This window comes from Podarcis liolepis (genome assembly GCF_965112155.1).
Source record: "Podarcis liolepis genome assembly, chromosome: 3".
NCBI classification, from domain to species: Eukaryota; Metazoa; Chordata; class Lepidosauria; order Squamata; family Lacertidae; genus Podarcis; species Podarcis liolepis.
The window spans coordinates 116,874,980-116,893,816 of NC_139557.1; the positions used below are offsets into that span (position 1 = coordinate 116,874,980).

At 45.8% G+C, this 18,837-nt stretch overlaps 2 long non-coding RNA genes across 2 annotated transcripts in view; both read right to left on the reverse strand.

The window, feature by feature from the left end:
- LOC310702856 overlaps positions 1–18,837 on the reverse strand; it is a 960,387-nt gene that overhangs the window by 101,477 nt on the left and 840,073 nt on the right. The gene's annotated exons all lie outside the window — the stretch shown is intronic.
- Positions 1,903–16,164, reverse strand: LOC310702863. The gene is made up of 4 exons (XR_014523717.1): positions 16,093–16,164; positions 15,612–15,693; positions 3,648–3,774; positions 1,903–2,050 (listed from the first exon to the last, which is right to left on the reverse strand). It is a non-coding gene; the product is annotated as an uncharacterized lncRNA (long non-coding RNA).

Here is an 18,837-nt window from a genome sequence, read left to right on the forward strand (position 1 = left end):
ACATAATCAATCACATGATTCAATTCCCACATACCATTTGAATGGGAATGCCCATCAATTTTGGGGGGCCCAGCCCCCTCAAATATTTTATTGTGGGGGCCGCAGCCCTCACAGCCCCTAGAAGTTGACTCCTATGGAGCTGTGTGAGGAAGTACTTTGTTGTGTATGTTCTGAATCTTCCATTGTTCAGCTTCATTGGACATCCTTGAGTTCTGGTATTATGAGGGAGAAAAACTCTTTCCCACAACTTGAACTATTTTATAAACCTCTGTCATCAAGACCTCTCTAATTCCTCTTTTCTCTAAACAAAAAAGCCTCAGATGTTGCAACATTTCCTCATGAGGGACTTGCTCCTATTGCATATATTAATATTGTGCAGCTTGAAGCAGCTGGATGCATAAAAACTGACTGCTTTTGGAATAAAACATTGTCCAGACCCATACGTTTAATTCAAAGCTTTAGTTGCAGAAGTTTTTTCAGAACAGAACAAAAAACACTAATTGATCATCCAAACAGTTCTATAAGACCTAGTGCATGTCCAGCACATGGCTCAACATTGTATAAGAAATTACTGTTCATCTTCCAGAAATCAAAACTCTTTATTTTTCCTATTCCAGCCTGCAATAGCCCACATCCTGCCTAGGGCTATGTAAGTTCCCTGGAAAGCTTCATTATCACACCTTACAGGCTGGGAACAAAAGACCCATATGATGATTTGCAAATGAATACCTTAATCACCTGATCTAAGATTAAACCCCACATGTTAGCTAGCAGAGAACAATAACAGTTAATTTATCAACACATCTAGATGCTCAGAAAACTCTTCTTGATCTTCTTTAGCTTCAAAGGAATCTTCCAGTTAAACCCTTTCAGCAATACATGCCAGCATTCTCTATGGCGCTGTGGGTTAATCCACAGAGCCTAGGACTTGCTGATCAGAAGGTCGGCGGTTCGAATCCCCGCGACGGGGTGAGCTCCCATTGCTCGGTCTCTGCTCCTGCCAACCTAGCAGTTTGAAAGCACGTCAAAGTGCAAGTAGATAAATAGGTACCGCTCCAGCGGGAAGGTAAACGGTGTTTCCGTGCACTGCTCTGGTTCGCCAGAAGTGGCTTAGTCATGCTGGCCACATGACCCGGAAGCTGTCTGTGGACAAATGCCGGCCCCCTCGGCCCATAGAGTGAGATGAGCGCCGCAACCCCAGAGTCGGTCACGACTGGACCTAATGGTCAGGGGTACCTTTACCTTTAATACTAAATTATATGTAACAGCTCCACCTCTTGATCATTCTGGTTGCCATTTTCCAAACATTTCCCACCTCTACAATACCCTTTTTGAGGTGAAGAGCTCTACACTGTATTCCAATTGTGGTCTCACTATAGATTTGTATGCCAGCATTATGATATTGGCGGCTTTCTTTTCAGACCCTTTCCTAATGATCCGTGGCATGGAAATCTCTCTCTTCCCAGCTTCCATACATCTTCACTGAGCTACAAACTGGGTAACCAACTTCCCACTTCCTCCCACAATTTCCATTAAATGGGCAAGCCTACCTTTCAAGTATTAAATCCCAGCTTTGCACCTGCAACTGCCCCCCCATATATACATTGGGAGAAGTAAAGTATCCCCATGTGGGAGAATCCCTGCACCTATTGTTGGCAGGTTTCGTCCCCTCAGAAACCATTTTTGGCAGAAAATTAGAGACTTTGCCTTCTCCTCCTTGGTTAATCTCCACAACTACCCTGTGAGGTCAGTTAGGATGAGAGACAGTGACAGGCGCAAGATCACCCAGTGAGTTTGATGGCCAAGAGAGGCCATCAATCCTTGTCACCCAGGTCCCAGTCCAATTCTCAAACCACTACATGAAACCGGCTCATATTTATTTATTTACATCTTTAGTGGTGGAAAATGCTGCAGCCATGGAGGAAACTAACAGTGACCACAAGGGAGAGGAGGACTCTGTAAGGGCTTAGTGATGAGTCTCATTCTTATTCTTGTCTCAGAAGAAAGTGTCCAGAGCTTCAGGAAATCATAGTGGTCCTTTTATCTGTAACTGACAGATGGAAAGAGACATTAGAGAGCTCAACAAAACCCAGGGAACTATGGTAGGAATGGTCTGGAGGTGGAGATGACTGTGTTCCTTTAACATTTCCTTCCTTGTCCAAGGTAATGACTACTGTGAAAGGAGTTCCTCTCTCTCTTTGTACCTGAAGCAATGACTGTGGTGAGAATACTCTCCACCATTCCTCCTCTGCCCAGTCCCTGACAATACTATAGGGTAGAAGAAGAAGAAGAGTTTGGATTTGATCTCCTGCTTTATCACAACCCTAAAGAGTCTCAAAGCAGCTAACAATCTCCTTTCCCTTCCTCCCCCACAACAAACACTCTGTGAGGTGAGTGAGGCTGAGAGACTTCAGAGAAGTGTGACTAGCCAAAGGTCACCCAGCAGCTGCATGTGGAGGAGCAGAGACGCGAACCCGGTTCCCCAGATTACGAAACTACCGCTCTTAACCACTACAGTACACTGACTCTTGTGTGAACATATTTGACCACCACTGTTGGCTTATAAAGATTCTGATCACCAATGTTTTTGTGTGGCTGCAGCATTTCCTCAAAGTGTCTTGCTTGTTGGGATCGAGGAACAGAGAGGGGGTGGTGTGAGCATGTGTAGGAAGTGAGAGAAGGTAAAAAAATGCATTCATTGTTCTGCCCACTTTTGCCTTTGGCATCACCCAATACTGGTTTGTCTCCCTAAGATGGTTGTCCAGAAGGGAATGTTGGTTTTGGACTGAGGAAGCTTCCCCAGCCCTGACCTAATGGTCAGGCCAGCCCTAGATGATCACCCCCCCACACACAGATACATCATTTTGGAGAAATGAGGGAGTGAAAGATCACTTCCCTGCAAAAAAAGAAAGGGCTAACATTTGCATGGTGTTCTCTGCCTCCGGAGATTAAAGGCAGCTAGAGGGAAATATATTTATGCAAACTTCACATAGGTAGTGAAGGGGCTGGGGATTATTCTGATCACCCGGTATTTGTTTCCCAAGGGCGACGTTTTCACTCTATACATGGTAAACAGAAAAGGGATGGTAAAGGTAAAGGGACCCCTGACCATTAGGTCCAGTCGTGGCTGACTCTGGGGTTGCGGCGCTCATCTCGCTTTATTGGCCAAGGGAGCCGGCATACAGCTTCCGGGTCATGTGGCCAGCATGACTAAGCCACTTCTGGTGAACCAGAGCAGCGCACGGAAACGCCGTTTACCTTCCCGCTGGAGCGGTACCTATTTATCTATTTGCACTTTGACGTGCTTTCGAATTACTAGGTTGGCAGGAGCAGGGACCGAGCAACGGGAGCTCACCCCGTTGCGGGGATTCGAACCGCCGACCTTCTGATCGGCAAGCCCTAGGCTCTGTGGTCTAACCCACAGTGCCACCCACGTCCCTGAAAAGGGATGAAGCAGGGGCAAATAATAGGGTGGGTGGTTGTGCATTTGATCCCAAGAATTCCCTACCCTTGTTTCAAGTGAAAAACATCATTGCTGACTCTAGTTTAAGTGTTTCAGAGCCATCTTCTTTCTGCTTCACCAGTTTGCAAGCAGCCTTAGCAAAGCATTCAAGTCAAGGGACAAACTTCCTTATTTCATTACATACTCTTTGCAGCAGTAAGTGTCCAGTAAACAGTGGCCGATCTTTTTGCCATAGGGCTGACAAGGCAAATGTCTGCATATCCCCCGAGCGACCATACACTCTGTGTCACCATGAAGATACCTGGTGAATCCTGCACAACCAGAAGAGGACAATAACTGATCAGTCTGAAAAAGAAAGAGGCACTTCAAACAGGAACTAGTTATAGAATCATAGAATTGTAGAGTTGGAAAGGATCCCAAGGGTCATCTAGTCCAACCCCCTACAATGCAGGAATCTCAGCTAAAGCATCCCTGACAGATAGCCATCCAACCTCTGCTTAGAAACCTCCAAGGTAGGAGAGTCCACATCCTCCCGAGGGGGTCTGTTGAACTGTTGAACAGTTCTTCACGATATTTAGTGGGAAGCTCCTTTCTTGTAACTTGAAGCTGCTGGTTCAAGTCCTACCCTCCAGAGCAGGAAAAAAGCTTGTTTCCTCTTCCATCATTTCCCTAGTCCATCATTTCTCTAGCAAACTTGCAGAGGATTTCATTCTCTTCTCCCCTAGCCTGCCTGGGGAATAAAGGGTGGAAAAGTAAATGTTGTCCTCTCTGTTCAAGTTCTTTATGTTTCTGGCTACCTGTATTGGATTTAATTTATAGTCCAATATGACTCCCCTCAGCTCCAGAAAGCAAAATCAATGGTGAGGGGGTGATGAGAGCCACAGCTCAGCAACTTTTGGTTCCCCACACCTGCTGTAGAGCACAGTCTGATGGACGCCACTATTAAACAAAACAAATATTTTATTGACTCTACTCCCGATCACATGGGGTTATTGTCTGTTCCTTTGCACACCATGGAGAATGCTCAGAAATATCCAGCAGCCTGTAAATCATATCAGCAGCACAGGATCTATGACATCTTTAAAGGTAAAGGTAAAGGGACCCCTGACCATTAGGTCCAGTCGTGACCGACTCTGGGGTTGCGGTGCTCATCTCGCTTTACTGGCCGAGGGAGCCAGCGTACAGCTCCCGGGTCATGTGGCCAACATGACTAAGTTGCTTCTGACGAACCAGAGCAGTGCACGGAAATGCCATTTACCTTCCTGTTGGAGTGGTCCCTATTTATCTACTTGCACTTGGACATGCTTTCGAACTGCTAGGTTGGCAGGAGCAGAGACCGAGCAATGGGAGCTCACCCTGTTGCAGGGATTTGAACCGCCGACCTTCTGATCGGCAAGTCCTAGGCTCTGTGGTTTAACCCACAGCGCCACCCGCGTCCCATGACAATGGCAGGGCAATTGAATTGCCAAATTGTGTTTGTGGACACTAACCCAGATTATCATATTCCTTCTCTCACCAGGAAATAACTGATTGGAGCGGATCTAATCAATGCCTCAGTTCTGCTAAAAGAATCGTCTCCTGACCTGCTGAACTTCTTGCCAGCAAAAGAATGAGAAGATAATTGGACTCTGTCTGCTTTAGTACTGTTTGCTCAATAAAAGCATTGCAGTCATCTAAACAATTAATCACGTTTCTCTTTGGGTTAAAAGGAGGTGGGAGGAGAATGCATTATTCTTCATGACACAATTTATAACCAAACTTTATAATGGCAGGTGCCCCCGTTTCAAAGGCACAATACAGCTATGCATATCCACATTCATGCATGAGAATGAAGATTGGATTAATCGCAGGGGGACTTTGCATCTAATTCAGCTATTTAGGCCCCCATTCAGCAAAGGAGCGGGTAGTGCTGTGGTCTAAACCACCGAGTTTCTTGGACTTGCCAATTGGAAGGTCGGCAGTTTGAATCCGTGCAATGGGGTGAGCTCCCATTGCTCTGTCCCAGCTTCTGCATTTTAAAAGCACACCAGTGCAAATAGATAAATAGGTACCACTGTCGTGGGAAGGTAAATAGCATTTCTGTGCACTCTGGCATGCTTCACGGTGCCCTGTTGCACCAGAAGCAGTTTAGTCATGCTGGCCACATGACCCAGAAAGCTCCATGTGGACAAACAAAGGCTCCCTTAGCCTGAAAGCAAGCTGAGCAACACAACCCCATAGTCGCCTCTCACTGGACTTAACCGCACGGGGGGGGGGGGCCCTTCACTTTGTGTGGCTGCGCCTTCTGTTGAGTGGATTATATTTTCTACATAGGTACAAGAAACATTTGGATACCTTAAACCATGCAAAAGGGAATTAAGTGTCCCAAACTTCCAGGTTTCACACTCGCGCATGAGCAGATGGTCAAAATGACATCACCCGCGCAATGTGCGGAAGTGGCGAAACGCGCATGCGCAGAAGCGGCAAAATGCAACCCGAGCACGGGCAGATGCTCTGTCACATCTTAAGTTATGTTCAGGATGTGAACAGGGTTCCGGAACGGATCCCGTTCGTGTCCCGAGGTACCACTGTATTATACTTCCAATTAAATGAAATTCAAAGTCCTTTCAGCATTATTCAGTTCACTCCATGAATAATATAAAGGATGGGGAAGAATCAGCTCTCAGTTTCCACCGTAAACCTTTGGCAATATAGAGCTTCCCTCCCTTTTTCTGTTTTTTACACACACAGTTCTGTTTAATGTCATATTCCATATCAGTAATCCAAATTCTTCCCTTCTCGCCTGTAGAAATATAATTCTGAAGTAATATTCAAAGGGAGGGTTGGCAAATCATAAATGTAGAGAAGAAAACTTTCTATAAAGAAACCATAAGCTCCCCTTCCCCCACACCGTCTTTTGCACCGAATGAAGTCTTTTCTCAAGTTCAAACCTTAATGACCATACTGCATGGCTCAACTTCAGTGGCTGGCTCCTCCAAAGCCGCTGACCTCCTCCAGACAGCCCACTGAATCCCAAAGATTTCATCAGGTTAATGCACTGTTCGGTATTTCCTTGCTTTGGTACAATGTGTCTTCTTCAGTGGCTGCAGTCATGGACCACAATACCCAAAGCAGGAAATAATATATAGACAGAAACTTTCAAAACAATAAGTGCTACAGAACCACTGAGCTATGAGTGCACATCATGCTTAACGACATGACTTTTACTTTCTGATCGTTGAATATTATGGCTTTCTGAAGAATAATGTGCAACATATACGGTAATTAACTTTTTTGGGTTCCTCTTGGTGAATAGATTTTATCATCATGTCTTTCATGCCAGTTCATCCATGCAGAGTGCTTACGTGTCAGTATATCACGAATCCCTATAAATAGTTGGGCATTCAGAAGACACAGAACTCCCACCAGAGCATTCTGTTTCACTAATCTGCTCTTGCAGATGTGGTCTATGTCTACTACTGCTCAAGGAGACACAGTATACAGTACCAAATCAAGGAAGTGCTGATCAGTGCATTAACATTCAGCATTCTGTGGGCTGTAAATTCAATTTCAGACTCTTTGTTTGGCAACTGAGTGGAATAATTAGGAAGGCTGCTGTCATATACAGGCCCACATGCCCTGGGTGCAGAAGTTCACTACTGAGGCAGAATACTTTGATTAATGTTCTGTGTCTTCTGGAAGGCTGAATGCTGATCTATTGACGGGGTTTTGTAACGTACTGACATCTAAGCCCTATGAATGGATGATTCAAATGTACTGCTCGTGATGAGGAGACAAAAAAAGAGTTAATCGCCATATATTCTGTATTTTATTCATTGGGAAGCCATAATGTTCAAGGAGCAGGCAGTAAAGTCCATGGCATTATCCATTATATTTATTCAGGGTTCTGGGGTTCAATAGCATCTACAGTGGTGCCTCACAAGACGAAAAGAATCCGTTCTGTGATTCTCTACGTCTAGCGGTTTTTTCGTCTTGCGAAGCAAGCCCATTGACGGATTAGCGGATTAGCGCTATTAGCGCCATTAGCGGCTTTTAGCGGCTTATCAGCTTATCGGATCAGCTGATAAGTGGCTTAGCGGCTTAGAAAAAGGCGGGGGGAAGGAAAAAAAACCCACAGGAACTCGCAAGACATTTTCGTCTTGTGAAGCAAGCCCATAGGAGATTCGTTTTGCGAAGCACCTCCAAAACGGAAAACTCTTTCGTCTAGCGAGTTTTCCTTCTTGTGAGGCATTCGTCTTGCGGGGCACCACTGTATTGTTTTAAAAGTTTCTGCCTATTTGTTATTTCCTGCAGTCCATGCCTAGTACCCCTCAAGGAGACACAGTGTACCAAAGCAAAGAAATAATGATTTGACTAAATGCAATGTAGTTTCTTCTTGTTATGAAATCTCCCCCAGTTGTATTCAACCATATTGTGGATTCCACTGTCAAACAGTTCTTACTGTCATGAAGTTCTTCCTAATGTTTAGGTGGAATCTTCTTTCTTGTAGTTTGGATCCATTGCTCCATGTCCGCTTGTCTGGAGCAGCAGAAAACAACCTTTCTCCCTCCTCTATGTGACATCCTTTTATATATTTGAACATGGCTATCATATCACCCCTTAACCTCCTCTTCTCCAGGCTAAACATGCCCAGCTCCCTTAGCCGTTCCTCATAAGGCATCGTTTCCAGGCCTTTGACCATTTTGGTTGCCCTCCTCTGGACACGTTCCAGTTTGTCAGTGTCCTTCTTGAATTGTGGTGCCCAGAACTGGACACAGTACTCCAGGTGAGGTCTGACCAGAGCAGAATACAGTGGCACTATTACTTCCCTTGATCTAGATGCTATGTTCCTATTGATGCAGCCCAGAATTGCATTGGCTTTTTTAGCTGCCGCGTCACACTGTTGGCTCATGTCAAGTTTGTGGTCAACCAAGACTCCTAGATCCTTTTCACATGTAACAACCATGGACCACAATACTGAAAGCAGGAAGCAGCAACTGTTAAAACAATAGATGCCATTGAATCCTTGAACTCTTAAAATATTTCACGGTTAATGTCATGAATTTCACTTTATGTTCCTCTTTTGTATCCTTGATGAATAGTTCCTGTCATCATGTGCATCCGGATTACCAATGCACAGAGCTTACGTGTCAGTATATCACAAAACCCTACAAATAGTGGCTATTAAGTGGTCCAAGAGGCACAGAACGACCACCAGAGTATTCTGCCTCAGTAGTCTGCTCTTGCTGCTCAACTTGAGATCTGAGTAAAACTTCAGCAATGCGTTTGCCCTGGCTTTTCGTGGTTGCCCTTCTGTTTTCTGAGATGCTTCTGTTTTCTGGAGGTAAGACATGCATTGAAATTAAAAGCATTTGGACATAAATGACAAAAGAAAAAAAAATGGGGCTGGAAGCATGTATTACTCCTGGTCCCCTCCAGTGTGGTGTAGTGGTTAAGAGCGGTAGTCTCATAATCTGGGGAACCGGGTTCGCGTCTCCGCTCCTCCACATGCAGCTGCTGGGTGACCTTGGGCTAGTCACACTTCTTTGAAGTCTCTCAGGCCCACTCACCTCACAGAGTGTTTGTTGTGGGGGAGGAAGGGAAAGGAGAATGTCAGCCGCTTTGAGACTCCTTAAAGGGAGTGAAAGGCGGGATATCAAATCCAAACTCTTCTTCTTCCCTTCTTCTCCATAAGGCAGGCTGATGTAGGTGCCTCAGGTGGCCTAACTCAAGGGGCCCCTCTGTGGGCACCTCCACAGTTGCCTCCTGTGCCAATGGACAAGCGAGCACAAATGGCTGAGGAGGCTTCTATGTTTCCATAGAGATCTCATGGGAGCCCCTTGAGATCTCACTGGCTTATGGAAGCCACAACTGCACAACCCAGGTTAGCTAGGCTTTGATGGGGGTGCACAGCACGGGATGCCATCTTCCCTTTTTGCCTCAGGTGGTGAAACAGTATGGGCCGCCCCTGTACATAGACATAGACAGTGGTACCTCAGGGTAAATACATTTCAGGTTACAGATGATTCAGGTTACAGACTCCGCTAGCCCAGTGGCAGCGGGAGGCTCCATTAGCTAAAGTGGTGCTTCAGGTTAAGAACAGTTTCAGGTTAAGAACGGACCTCCAGAACGAATTGAATATTTAACCCGAGGTACCACTGTATTATAAATTCCTGTAACATCAGTTTAAAAGTTATTCCGAATATCTTGCGCTGCCATTATGCAATGGTTATATTGAACCTGGGACACTGAACCTTAAAGAGAGAAGTTTGTTCATTAGAAATCCACACCCCAATGCTCTGGCACTGAGCTATGGTTCTTCTTTATTATGTGTGGTAAACTGAGGGGCTCTATTGGAGCCTCTCCCTCCGGTAACAGAAGAGTTCGGCAACAGTCCTTCTCTCAACGACTCATATCTGCTCATATGCGCACGCAAACAGCAGAGTAAACGAAAGTTTGGCTGTGGAAGTATGTAGTATCACTAATTTTATTGCTTTACATCAAATCAAACCAAATCAATGCAAATAATAGTAAAGAAAATTTACTATTTTCTTTAAATTTACTATTTTCTTTCTGAGAGTTTGCAGGGCAGCAGTTGAAGAAGGAGCAAAAAGGGTTTTCTTGTGTGTGTGTGTGTGTTTCTTTGTGGCTGATTAGCTGTTTTCCCTGTATAAAGCTCAGAGGGGGCAGGGTTTCTGTTGAGGCAGGGGATTAGCTGTGGGAGGAGCTTATCAGAGTTTGCAGGGCAGCGGCGCGCGCCTAGCGGCGCTCGCAGTTATACCCATCTTTTAGATTTAGGGGAGCTAGTCTCAAACGTTTGTTGGGGGAGACCTAGGTTTTTTTGTGTGGGGGAAGTTATTTGTCCTGTCTTCAAGCTTTTTATGATGGAGGACCTCTGTAGCCACCCCCAACGACACGATCTCAAGATGGAAGGGGAGGGAACAGCTGCAGTCGCCTGCGATTCCTGCGCAATGTTTGCCATCTTGCCAAAGGTTGCAGGCAGCTTTACCTGCAGCAATTGCATGTTGATTGCCCTTTTAAAAGACAAAGTCCAGCAACTGGAGGAACGTGTAGCTACGCTCCAAAGAATTAGAGAGCTGGAGCTCTTCTTGGAAGCAACAGAACACACCGTCCCCACCAAGGAGGAGACAGGGGACTCCCCTGAGAAGGAGGCTAGTTCACCAACACAGGAGCCAGATATATGGAGAAACGTGACTCAAAGAAGTAGGAGGCCCAGGGTTCACTCTGATTGTTTAGAAATACACAATCGCTTTGAGGTCCTCTCCCCTAGCATGGAAGACGAAGAGCAGACTCCATTTGAGGATCTCTCCCTCATTACAGTCGAACAGGTATATGAAGACGAGCAGCAAAGTGAGTCCTCAGGGAATGTGCAGGCAACCTTGGAACGGACAGCTCACGGAAGAACCCCGACCAAACCCAAGAGGAGGCGTGTAGTGGTGATAGGGGATTCCCTACTGAGGGGAACAGAAGCAGTGATCTGTGGGCCTGACAAGATGTCTCGGGAAGTGTGCTGTCTCCCCGGGGCTAAGATCCAAGATGTAACTGAACGACTGCAAGGAATCATAAAACCCACTGACAAATACCCCTTCCTCTTGGTTCATGTGGGAACCAATGACACTGCAAGCAATAGCCTCCAGAAGATCAAAAGAGACTACGAGGCTCTCAGCAGGAAATTGAAGCAACTAAATGCACAAATTGTCATCTCGTCTGTCCTCCCAGTTGAACGACGTGGCCCAGGGAGAGAGGGGAAAATAATGGAAGTGAACAGCTGGCTTCACAAATGGTGTAAACAGGAACGGTTTGGATTCTTAGATCACGGACTGCAGTTTCTTGAAGATGGACTTCTGGCAAGTGATGGGCTGCACCTCACAACGGTTGGGAGAAATGTTTTTGCCAAAAATCTCAGAAACCTCATCAGGAGGGCTTTAAACTGACTAATGTGGGGGAGGGAGACAGTGCTCCTGAAGGTAGGAGTCTATCAATTGATGAAGATGATCATCAAAATGTCATAGACCAAATGGAGCAAACAGCACGCGGACCTAGTGGTGGGAGGAAAAAATCCTTAAATAAGAGTCACGGGGGAATGATTAATGGACTTCAATGTTTGTACACTAATGCACAAAGCATGGGAAATAAACAATATGAGCTTGAGCTCTTGGTACAGCAAACTAAATATGACATAATAGGCATCACTGAAACCTGGTGGGATATGTCCCACGATTGGAATGTAATAATGGGGGGATACAATCTATTTCAGAGAAACAGACCAGACAAGAAAGGAGGAGGAGTGGCGTTATATGTCAGGGATGTGTATACCTGTGAAGAGATCCAAGATTTAGAACCTCAAAGCCAAAGTGAGAGCATTTGGGTCAAAATTAAGGGAGAGAAGAATAACAGAGACCTCATTGTGGGAGTTTACTATAGATCCCCAAGCCAAACGGAGGACATAGATGATGCCTTCCTGGAACAGATGGCCAAGCATGCAAAAGGAAGGGAGATAGTAGTAATGGGGGACTTCAATTACCCGGATATTTGTTGGACGTCAAACTCAGCCAAGAGCATAAGGTCAAACAGATTCCTCACTGGCCTTGCAGACAACTTCATTGTCCAGAAAGTGGGAGAAGCAACAAGAGGAACAGCCATTTTAGATCTGGTCCTAACCAATGTTGATGACCTGGTTAGTGGGGTAGATGTGGATGGATCATTAGGCGCGAGTGATCATGCTCTTCTGAAGTTTACTATACAGCGGAAAGGAGCAGCCAAGCATACTAGGACTCAATTTCTTGACTTTAAGAAAGCCGACTTCATAAAACTTAGGGAAGTGCTGGGTGAGATCCCATGGACAGCAATACTAAAAGGAAAGGGAGTTCATGATGGCTGGGAGTTTGTTAAGAGGGAGATAGTAAAAGCACAACATCAGGCAATACCAATGAGACGGAAACATGGAAGGTGCCTAAAGAAGCCAGGGTGGCTATCTAAAGAACTTTTAACTGAATTAAGATTAAAAAAGGATGTGTACAAAAAATGGAAAAGGGGGGAAACCACCAAAGAGGAATTCAAACAAAAAGCCAGCACGTGTAGACACAAAGTCAGAAAAGCTAAAGCACAGAATGAACTCAGGCTTGCTAGAAAGGTTAAAAGCAACAAAAAAGGCTTTTATGGGTATGTTCGTAGCAAAAGGAAGAACAAAGAAACAGTGGGGTCACTCAGAGGAGAAGATGGTGAAATGCAAACAGGGGACACAGAAAGGGCTGAACTCCTCAATGCCTTCTTTGCCTCAGTCTTCTCCGATAAAGAAAACAATGCCCGACCTGAAGAATTTGGAGCAAATGATTCAGCAAAGGAAACACAGCCCAGAATAACTAAGGAGATAGTACAAGAATATTTGGCTAGTTTAGATGTATTCAAGTCTCCAGGGCCAGATGAACTGCATCCAAGAGTATTAAAAGAACTGGCAGATGTGATCTCAGAACCACTGGCAGTCATCTTTGAGAATTCCTGGAGAACAGGCAAAGTCCCGGCAGACTGGAGGAGGGCAAATGTTGTCCCTATTTTCAAAAAGGGGAAAAGAGAGGACCCAAATAATCACCGCCCAGTCATTCTGACATCAATAGCAGGGAAGATTCTGGAGCAGATCATTAAGCAAACAGTCTGTGAGCACCTAGAAAGGAATGCTGTGATCACCAATAGTCAGCATGGATTTCTGAAAAATAAGTCATGTCAGACTAACCTGATCTCGTTTTTTGACAGAATTACAAGCCTGGTAGATGAAGGGAACGCAGTGGATGTAGCCTACCTTGATTTCAGCAAGGCATTTGACAAAGTGCCCCATGATATTCTTGTAAAGAAGCTGGTAAAATGCGGTCTTGACTATGCTACCACTCAGTGGATTTGTAACTGGCTGACTGACCGAACCCAAAGGGTGCTCATCAATGGTTCCTCTTCATCCTGGAGAAGAGTGACTAGTGGGGTGCCGCAGGGTTCTGTCTTGGGCCCGGTCTTATTCAACATCTTTATCAACGACTTGGATGATGGACTCAAGGGCATCCTGATCAAATTTGCAGATGACACCAAACTGGGAGGGGTGGCTAACACCCCAGAGGACAGGATCACACTTCAAAACGACCTTGACAGATTAGAGAACTGGGCAAAAACAAACAAGATGAATTTTAACAGGGAGAAATGTAAAGTATTGCACTTGGGCAAAAAAAATGAGAGGGACAAATACAAGATGGGGGACACCTGGCTTGAGAGCAGTACATGTGAAAAGGATCTAGGAGTCTTGGTTGACCACAAACTTGACATGAGCCAACAGTGTGACGCGGCAGCTAAAAAAGCCAATGCAATTCTGGGCTGCATCAATAGGAGTATAGCATCTAGATCAAGGGAAGTAATAGTGCCACTGTATTCTGCTCTGGTCAGACCACACCTGGAGTACTGTGTCCAGTTCTGGGCACCACAATTCAAGAAGGACACTGACAAACTGGAACGTGTCCAGAGGAGGGCAACCAAAATGGTCAAAGGCCTGGAAACAATGCCTTATGAGGAACGGCTAAGGGTGCTGGGCATGTTTAGCCTGGAGAAGAGGAGGTTAAGGGGTGATATGATAGCCATGTTCAAATATATAAAAGGATGTCACATAGAGGAGGGAGAAAGGTTGTTTTCTGCTGCTCCAGAGAAGCGGACACGGAGCAATGGATCCAAACTACAAGAAAGAAGATTCCACCTAAACATTAGGAAGAACTTCCTGACAGTAAGAGCTGTTCGACAGTGGAATTTGCTGCCAAGGAGTGTGGTGGAGTCTCCTACTTTGGAGGTCTTTAAGCAGAGGCTTGACAACCATATGTCAGGAGTGCTCTGATGGTGTTTCCTGCTTGGCAGGGGGTTGGACTCGATGGCCCTTGTGGTCTCTTCCAACTCTATAATTCTATGATTCTATGATTCTATGATTCTATGAAAATAACAACATTGTGAGGAGAAGCTCACACAAACATCCTGTCTGTCCAGGAGACAGAACAAAGAGCCCAAAAACAAAAGGACATAGTATGGAAGTGTTGGGATGCAGCCAAGGAAACGGGGGCAATTTGCAAGCCCCCAAGCTGGCACCAGCCCACCGGCAGATGTGCCAGGCAATCTCCAGTCCTTGGTTCAGTGTCAGTGACCCCAGCTTTAGAAGCTGGAGCATGCTCTAATCAGCAGAGTAAACTCTACGCAACAGAAGTGGCAGGGAGAGGCTGTGATGAGCATATTTACAAGCAGTTTATTCAGCATAAAGTAAAGGGACCCCTGACCATTAGGTCCAGTCGTGACCGACTCTGGGGTTGCAGCGCTCATCTCGCTTTATTGGCCGAGGGAGCTGGCGTACAGCTTCCAGGTCATGTGGCCAGCATGACTAAGCCACTTCTGGAGAACCAGAGCAGCGCACGGAAACGCCATTTACCTTCCTGCCGGAGCGGCACCTATTTATTTACTTGCACTTTGATGTGCTTTCGAACTGCTAGGTTGGCAGGAGCAGGGACCGAACAATGGGAGCTCACCCCGTTGTGGGGATTCGAACCGCCGACCTTCTGATTGGCAAGTCCTAGGCTCTGTGGTTTAACCCACAGCCAGTGGCGTAGCGTGGGGGTGCAGGGGGGCCGGCCGCACCGGGCGCAACATCGGGGGGGGGGCGCACTCGCAGCTCTCTGCCACTACCTGGCTCACTCACTCTCTCTCACTGCAGTGCTGGCTGTGCGAATCCGATCCGAGCCGCTGGGTCGCCGCCCACTGTGGAGGGGGTGGGTGCCAGGCGTGCGGTGGGGAGAGAGAGCGAGGGACTATCTGGGGGAGGGACAGTGCAGCGGCCGCCCAGCGCAGCGCTGAGCGCAGGAGAGAACCACACCAGACCAGACCAGGCAGCAGCAAGAAGAAGCTGGCAGCGGCGGCAGGTTAGGGGTTAGGGGGCGCAAATTACTTGCCTTGCCCTGGGTTAGGGGGCGCAAATTACTTGCCTTGCCCCGGGTTAGGGGGCACAAATTACTTGCCTTGCCCTGGGTGCTGACAACCCACGCTACGCCGCTGCCCACAGCGCCACCCGTGTCCCATGACATCTTTACTCTCCCACAAACATTATTTTAATTTGTTTCCATTAAGTTTCCACATGGCCTACCTGGAGCAACCATGAGTGCTATAAACAGCATCAAGGAGAAGGCACAAAAAATCTTCATGGCAAAGTGCTGACTCTGGTATCCCTATGAGAAAAGAGACAGCAATGGCATGAAGGGGTTAATACAACCTGGCTGACTGTAAGCATGCTGGGCTTTGAGCTAAGTTATAGACCAGGATAGCAAGCCTGTGGCTGGACTGCAACTCCTATCAGCCCTGACCATTGTAGTGGATATAGATAATAAGTCTTTTCCAGGAATACCTGCAGTTGCTTCACAACCTTAAATCAATAAATCCATACATAAATGTATCTGGCAGATGTTCATATATAGTTAACTTCCATCAGAATTCTAGAATTACACCATTAAAGGATTCTTATCCCTACAATATTGATGGAGTTGTTAAGAACATCTATCAGTTCCAAACTAACAAGGACATGGAGAAAAAGATGGTTAAAGATAACATATGATTCTACAGGTACTTACCAAGATGTTTGAACACTAGGTCACCTTCCAGCCCAGATGGCTTGCTTATATTCTTTGTCTTCACTTATATTCACATGTCCAATTAGACACATCCTACCCTTTCAGGACAGATTGATCAACTTAGGTTAATAAATTGGGGATTTAACTTTGTGGAGGGATGGAGAGGTAATGTTTATCCATGTTCCTAGACCAGCTTGTACCCATGTCCTTCCTGCTCTTCTGCTCGATGTTCAGTTTATTCAAATAAAGGAACACCCCTGATTTTGTCCTGTGTACACAAGGTACCAAGAGTGAGAGGGGAAATGAAACAATTGCTACCACCTGCGTGCCAAGCCCCCATGCCCTGTTGATTAAAAAGCACACAGACACGAGTATTTAGGATTATGGGCTAAAAGAGGCCACAACTTTATTGGTTACAGATGTGAGTAATTTAGCTTAGGCATTGGGTGAAACCAGGCTATATATTGACTCCTGCCTGTCTGCAGGGAGGCAAACTAAGGGTAAAATACCAGAAGGGGAAACCCTATGACTTAAATCAAATAGGGGCACCCCAAGGGGTTCCCAATGGGGTCATGGCATGGCCCTAGCTTAGAAACAGTACAACCCAATGGCACAGGGAAATAAAAAGGGAAGAAGCAACAGGCATCAGAGAGCAGAGTAACTGATTATATAGGACAAAGAAAACCCAGACCAGGCAGCCGCAAGCGGCAAGTAAGGATCAGTGGATCCCCCAAGCCAGATCACCGTGAGGGCCCAGATACCCAGCCACAACACTGCCCACTGCGAAAGGTGAAAGGTCTTGTCCCCACTACATATGTCAGGGACCATAAAGTTTCTACAGAAGGAAGATTTATACGTGTACTTAATACTTGTTTTCTGCCTTATTGTGAATCCCCCTTACTAGAAAATACTAGTCCAACATCCTGTTTTCACAGTGGACAACCAGGTGCCCACAACTCAGACTTTAGCACAGCAGCACTATCCCCCCTTGTGGTTTCCAGGCGTATACTGACTCTGATCATGGAGGCAGAGTATAGCCATCATGATTAGTAGCTACTGACATCCATATGCCTTCATGAGATTGTCTAATTCAATATGAGCTGAAGAAATTAACAGATTGAAGAACGGGGCTCCAGCTAACAAAATGATTTACAATAGGGAGGTTCTCCACTTAGGCAGGAAGAACCATTGTACATTGAAATCATAATGTCATTCTTGTGGCTCTTATGATCAGACAGTTGCAACCCCTCTCTTATACAGTGGTACCTCGGGTTACATACGCTTCAGGTTACAGACTCCACTAACCCAGATATAGTACCTAGGGTTAAGAACTTTGCTCCAGGATGAGAACAGAAATCGTGCTCCAGTGGCACGGCAGCAGCAGGCGGCCTCATTACTAAAGTGGTACCTCAGGTTAAGAACACTTTCACGTTAAGAACAGACCTCCGGAACAAATTAAGTTCTTAACCCGAGGTACCACTGTATATTTAAACAATTTTTATAGCACTTAACTACAATCTTCTTAGCTGTTTAGTCTGTCCCACTCAACAGCCTTTTTGCACCAGCAGTGCTTTGCACCAAATGGAGATCTGTGATAGATAGCATGCTTGGCATGGATTTTCAGTTGTCAGTTTAATGTACTGTACAGAATTTCCTCTCTTTTGCCCACTGTGTCTTATTAAGCAGCAACACACCAACAGTTCTGGTTGTCATGCTAACTGCACCAGGATTGTTAGAACGCAGGGCTTACGTGTCCTTGTATCACCAAGCAAGGAAAGAGCAGTGCAGTCTTTCATAACACAGAGTACCTTCACAGTGCTCTGCCTCAGTTTTGTCCAGCTGCTGTCCAGCTTGATCTCCTGGTCAGGCTTCAGCCATGAAGAAGGCCTGCCTTTTAGCTGTTGTTATTTCACGGGTGCTTTTGTGTTCTGCGGATAAGGCATGCATCGGAAATTGAAAAATTCATTTTAAAATGATATAACTATAGCATGCTAAGAAGAAGTTGGAGGCCATTTAGAAGAGAGATGTCAATTTGTCATCTATGTACAGGATGCATCCTCTAAATTGATGTCACCTAGCTTTTTGCAGTCTTGCAAAATATAACAACAACAACAGCAACAAGTGATAAAACATTAAACATTAAAAGCTTCCCTAAACGGGGTTGCCTTCAGGTATCTTCTAAAAGTCAGATAGTTGTTTATTTCCTTGACATCTGATGGAGGGGCGTTCCATAGGACGGGCGCCACTACCAAGAAGGCTCTCTGCCTGGTTCCCTGTAGCTCCACTTCTCGCAGTGAAGGAACCACCAGAAGGCTGGGGAAACCCAGCCAGATCACTCATGGCCGAGTAAGATTGTCTTCCATAAACACAGTTTTAACAATGAGTCCGTAAATGACTGTGGAGGCCAATTCTGGATCCACACGTCCTTCCACAGTAGGGACTCCCACGGGTGGGAGTTGATCATGGTGTGGATCTGCCAAGCATGCCTTCCTCTTAGCATGTTTCTCCCTTGTGTCCTGAGTTTGAGTGTCTTCAAAGCCCATGACATCTTTGGTAAAGGTTGTTCTCCAACTGGAGCCCAGTGTTTCCCAATTGTTGGTGTTTATTCTACATTTTTAAAGATTTGCCTTGAGAGAGTCTTTGATTCTCTTTTGTTGACCACCAGCATTACACTTTCAATTTTTAAGTTCGGAGTAGAGTAGTTGGTTTGGAAGACGATAACCAGGCATTCAAATAACATGACCA